Below are 6,075 nucleotides of genomic sequence, written 5' to 3' on the forward strand. Positions count from 1 at the left end.
AGGGGGGGGATTCTCCCCCTCTGCTCTGGTGAGACTCACCTGGAGCACTGCATCCAGCTCTGGGGTCCCAGCACAAGAAGGACAGGGATCTGCTGGAGCCAGTCCAGAGGAGGCCACCAAGATGATCAGAGAGATGGAACACCTTTCCTATGAGGAAAGGCTGAGAGAGTTGGGAGTGTTCAGCCTGAAAAGGAGAAGGTTATGGGTTGATCTAATTGTAGCCTTCCCGTACCTAAAGAGAGCCTACAATAAAGATGGAGAGAGACTGTTTACAAGAACAGGTAGTGACAATGCCTGACAGCAGGCACTGGAACAGATTACCCAGAGAAGTTGTTGATGTCCCATTCCTGGAAGTGTTCAAGGCCAGCTCGGATGGAGCTCTGCGCAACCTGGTCTAGTGGAAGGTGTCCCTGCCCATGGCAGAGGGGTGATCTTTAAAGCCCAACCAGGCCAATTTATGAGTGTGTGATAAGATACACTATGTAGTGATTGCCCTATAACTACAGCGCAAGCGAGTCACTTATAACACCAACCACCTTTGCCACTCCAATTGTGTATTATTTTATATTGGAGTGAAACAGGACACCAGGAAAAACTTTAGATTTTAATACCAGAAATGTAAACTTCATGAAGAACTTTAGACTGAAAAACTTACTAGGTGTCATTTTAAGGTGCAAATCCTTTAGATTTCCCCAAGTTGGTAATGTCCTTTAGATTATGATACACTTCCGTGAAATGTATTCCAGCTCACCTTTCCTATCAACACCTCCCCCTGCATTCAAGAATAAGAAAAAGGGATAGAATTTGAAATATAACATTTTTGAAAATGATATTTTATAATATAGTCTTCTATCTAATAAAATGCCACTCTTATAAGAAAGATCTTCATTTACAGAAGATGCACATTCTGAGGAGACTGAAGGCCACATAAATTTGACTTAACTTTCTGTCTGTTTTTGGGTTTTCTTTAAATTTTGTTTCATTTTTCATAACTTCCACTAGCTTATAAATAAATCCTGCAAGAAAGTATTTTTTCCTTTGGAGAAAAATAGTTTTTAAAATAGTTAAAAAATTAATCAAGCCATCTATTTTTAATTCAATATAAGTTCTCTGAAAGCATTTCTGAAAGCTAAATATTTGGAACCTTTTTTGACCTTTAATAATATTTTTTAATCTTCACTAAGCATTCATTTTACACAAGAGTAAAGAGAGTGTTCTGCTGGACTAAAACTACTGATCTGGGGAAAATATCATAATTGTTGAAAATCCTTATGAATCCCCAGGAAAATACACTCCTAGGCCAAATGCTATTTTCACTTCCACCTCTATGTACACAGAACTGCTTCACTGAAAACTGCTTGATTCCTTACACCATAGTGCAAGGCAGAGGCTTACTTTGGGCAAAGGTTCTGCATCCAGTTTAAAGTATTAAATAGTAACATTTGCAGCTCAGTATTTACATTAAAAAAACAGAGGCATGGATTATCTGAGAACAAATTCCTTTTACTTTTATGAACTAATATCAATAAGTGCAGCACTGAAGGAATTGATTCCTCCCACAATTGACTGCAATTTCAGTCTGTGCCATGGCCTGTTTCACCTTTGTTGCACAATATAAACTGACCCCAGCTACATTTCTTCATTGCTATTGGATTTGCTGTCTCCATTGTTTTTGTCAGGGTTTCTCATGAGTCCATTTGGTCTTGAAGAAAGGGTTTTTTTTCTCCCGGTATTGTTTAGTGATGGAAGTGCTGTCTAAAATCTATTCTTTCTTGCCCACCTGTGTTTTTGCTAAAATTTTCCTCTCTCCTTTGCACCCTTTCCTCTCCAAGGCTCCTCCTGACAGTTTCCATTCTCCTACCTTTGTTATGCTGGGCCTCCTGGTAGGTGGTGAGTAGTCCTCCTTCGAGGGCTGGTAGAGTCAAATTTTAGAGGCCTAAAAATTGCGTTATGTGTTCTGCTGCCACTTCACCAAAATTCAAAAGGGCTGGACAATGCTTCTGTGCTTTTCAAATGTGTATCAGCTGTGACCCAGATTTTTACCTGTGTCTTATCTGACAGTTTAACAATAAACCCTCTTGTGACAGTTATGCAGATAACTACTATTAAGAAAAGCAAAAGGAAACTTCTCAAAGGAGTATATCAGAACTCAAACTCATAAAACTGTATCCATTCATACCTGGGTAAGTATTAGAGCTTTTTTTTTTGTTTAACACAGGGTGAATTACCAAATCAGTGTCTTGAAACTAATCCTAAAATAATGAATAATACTTGAGAGCTGACCAAGCTTGTATTTTGCAAAGTTTTGGTACTTTCATAAGAATTGCTAAAACTGAATATGAAATAACAATTGAAAGTAAGTTTATTTGGAAATTGTCAGAACAGTGAATTTACATTGTAATTAACAAAAGAGATTAAATTTCCAATAATGACTGCACAGAAAAGGTATGTATATGACTTCTTCCAGTTCCTCTGGAGGGTAATGATCTCTTTTTTTCTGCTTATTCCTAAATCCCTTCTTTTTTTGCACTTTATCCTGTAATATGACAAAATTAGGGGGTTGGCTTCCTTCAAACCCTCTGAAGATCTGAACATGGAATAGGTCATCACACTATCTAAAAAATGTTATTTCAGCTTACAGATTAACTTTATGCTCATGATCTTACAAAGGATTTCTGAACTAGCTGTTTCATGTCCACCTCTCCTGACACTTGGCTCCCAGCAAGAATATTGCCCTTCCAAAAAGTCTAAACTCAGTTTGGGTTTAGTCTTTCTTCAAACACCATCTACCATAGCAGTAATCTGTGGATATTTAAGTTTTCTCTTTTAACGTCAACTTCACAGTTACTTCTTCTACTAGTCAATATTCTTTATTTTTACATTAACTTAAATAATGAAATGCAACTCTTTATTTATCAGTTACACAGACATAGCACAAGAAACCCTTTCATTAATTGGGCTGCCATAAGCAAGAACACAGTCATTTCTTAAAAATGTTTAATTTTTTTTCCTAGCGGAAACTGTGAAAGGACTGCTTGAGATGTGTAAGGTTGCAACAGATCAAATTGGGGAAGACTAGGGTCTTCTGTCCTTTGTTTACACTTTTTCCTGTACTGACTTAAGGACCAGAATATTTTGATTGCTTTGAATGTTGAACACATATCAATTAAGCATGCTGAAATTTATTTTTAAAAATCTAGTATGTTTTCACAATTTTTTACACCATTGTTTTTCCATTCAGCATATTTAACTGTGTATATTGCTCTGCAAGGCAAGCCCTCATCCAAGCAAATGGAATCCAATTGCAAAAACAGCTACTTTAATGAAAAAACCCCAACCAACCAACTAACCAAATTTGGAAGAAAATTTATTTCTGTCTTTCTGGAATGGAATTTTGATGAACCACTATTTAGTCTGGGTTGTTCAAGGCACCAGCCCAAATTACTAATGACCTTAGCTACTATTATATTGTTAGATAATAGCTGCTATTTCTATTGTGGATTTTAAGGCAAACTACTAGTCTTTTGCACATTGCTAATACATGTTTGTATCTCATATTGTTCAGTCACACTTGAGAATTTGTATTTTAATACATGCTTGTTAAAAGAAAGCAAAAGCATCATGTCACTACTGGAGTATATTCACAGCAAAGTTTCACTGAACCCATTTCCTAATTTTTTGATGCAGCTGTCCATAACACAGCCTAGTAGCTTGATCAAGATGTGAAAAACAAAAATAGGTAGTTAGGTATAAATCCTTCTACTTCAGACCTTTCCATGCGCTTGTGTGTATCACAGCTTAGAGCCCCTGCTAAAGGACTGGTTACTGCTGGTGGATGCATCTATTTTTTTCTGACCAGAGAGTAATGACACAGGCTTAAAAAATGGCACAGGAAATATTTCAGAATTCAGGTGGAATAGGGAGTACTTAGCTCCTCTGGAAAGCAGGCCTGTTATAAGTCAAATGCTGGGTGACTAAAAGTTACAGTACCAAACACAATGATTGCTTTTGAAAAGTAAACCTCTTTTGCCCCCATACATCAATAAATTATTATTATGTTTAGTAGTAATAAACTGTGGGTGCTCTGACACCTTGGTAAAATTAATGAGGAATGTTTTGATCATATGAACAGTATAATACCAGATATGAAAATAATTATTATCAACATTTTAGCTCTTATGGCTAGCTATTTTTTTTATTCTAATAATCTATATCTTGTTTTCTCTGATGTCTTCCAGAATTAGATTATTTAAGTGGTATTTTTCTTTCAACCCTTTTTCTTTATTCTTAGACGGTTGGAGTTTATAACATCAATTTAGTCTCTCTCTCATGTTTTTCTCCTCTTATTTTAGTAGTAACAAATTTTCTTCAGGAACGAAGCTTTAATGTCTTATAATGATGTGTCATTTGCAGAAGAGTGCTCTGGTTGTAGCATATCCACTTCTGGTTTAATTAGACTGCTGCTCTTCTAGGTTCCTTTCATCTTTCAAAATATATCCTGCCATTCTCTATTTCCCCCTTGCACTTCTTCTATCTTGTTTCTAATTATCATGAGAGTTGAAGAGCTTGCTCACTTTTAATGTTCTTCGGCTTCACAGAGCCTGTATCCTAGCTTGCAGATAACAGGTGCTGGCAACAAATAAACCTGCTCAGCAAACTCAGATATTTGTTTTGCCGCAGCAAGAAAAAAAAAAAAAAAGACATGCATCAGGAAAAAAGGAGGAGTTCTTTACAGTACGAGAGAGAGAGACATATTGAACTAATGAAGTTATTTATTTAGTAGTCCACTTGTATCTACACTAACATAAACTTTACCTTGTTTCTTTAACACTGGAGAGTAGCCATATGATATAACATTAATGAGTTTCTCCACGTTTTCAAATGTGCTTTGAACACAGCTAATCTCCCAAGTGTCTGTTGATCGTGATCTTCATTTTCTGAAGAATATCCAGAGTCACACTTTACCCTCTCTTTCATGGTTAAGATGAAGCATCTGCTGCCTGCCTTCTTCATTATCATCACAAAGAGTGAGAGTTTAAAAGCTAGAAGGATGGTGAAATAGTGTAGCATGCACTTGAGAGGTAAGTGTCCTGGAAAACTGGCAACCTATGTGCACGGAGTTTTTACTAGGCTGTCTTTTCTTCTCTTCCTCTGCCTTTTTCCCTCTTTCACAGTACTAGGATTGACAGCGGTCTTGTACAGATGATTAGTGCATGAAAAATAGACTGTTTATTATTTGATTTTTGAAACCATCTTAATTTTTTTTTTTTTTTCAAAACAGTGTTCTCCAAGGAAGATGGGAGAAAATTGATGTTTTTGTTCCGAGTCTTCCAAATTTCAGTTTCCTGTGATCTAGGTGACAAATTAGAGCATGGACATTTCAAATATTGTTATCACTGCTGAAAGTATTGATGGTTTCACTTCATAAATGAGAGAGGACTGACTAAAGAAAGATTAATAACCTTTAAATAGTGGAAAACATAAATCTATTTGTTTCATAACAGTATTATCAATTGTTGGCAATTTACTAGATTAAGGTATAACAATCGGAGAACCACATTACTTATTGTAAAATTATTGGCAAATAATCTGAGCTTAAATTCTGTTTCTTTTTTTTAATCTTTATTATTGACAAAACTCTAAATTACTGAATTAAAATTGGCAAATCTGGACAGCTGTGTTGATGCCATGATGATTTTTTGCCTTTTCTTTTATACCCCTTTTTTATACCTTTTTACAACTTCTGTATTCTTAGTGCTTTTTGCCTACATTCTTGGACTCGTTTGTTCAGCTAGGAGACTAAACATTTTAGAAGCTTCGTAGCTAGGGATCAGTGTGCCCCAGATCCCAAGGTCCTCTCCAGATCACGTTCTGTAAACTAAGAACCAGCCAGCCAGGGGAAGGTTCCCATTTGGGAATTTTTTATGGATATGCTAATTAGTAAGATCTATAGTGTTATACTAGATTTTTTGGGGGTGCATTGTGGTGTGCATTTCGGTGCATTCGACCTGGACGTGGTGCATCTAAGGATCCATAAAATAAATACCAAGGTAAAATCCCTTTTTCCCTTCTAAC

The 6,075-nt window shown here is 36.2% G+C and overlaps 1 long non-coding RNA gene across 1 annotated transcript in view; it reads left to right on the forward strand.

Annotated features, from left to right (window-relative positions):
- Positions 1-5,732, forward strand: part of LOC108449778 — a 101,212-nt gene extending 95,480 nt beyond the window's left edge. The window contains exons 4-6 of the long non-coding RNA XR_001866069.1: positions 2,088-2,183; positions 4,899-5,081; positions 5,282-5,732. This is a non-coding gene — a long non-coding RNA (uncharacterized LOC108449778). The remainder of the gene's footprint in view (positions 1-2,087; positions 2,184-4,898; positions 5,082-5,281) is intronic.
- Positions 5,733-6,075: the final 343 nt, after the last annotated feature.

Source organism: Corvus brachyrhynchos, unplaced genomic scaffold (genome assembly GCF_000691975.1).
Source record: "Corvus brachyrhynchos isolate BGI_N302 unplaced genomic scaffold, ASM69197v1 scaffold324, whole genome shotgun sequence".
NCBI classification, from domain to species: Eukaryota; Metazoa; Chordata; class Aves; order Passeriformes; family Corvidae; genus Corvus; species Corvus brachyrhynchos.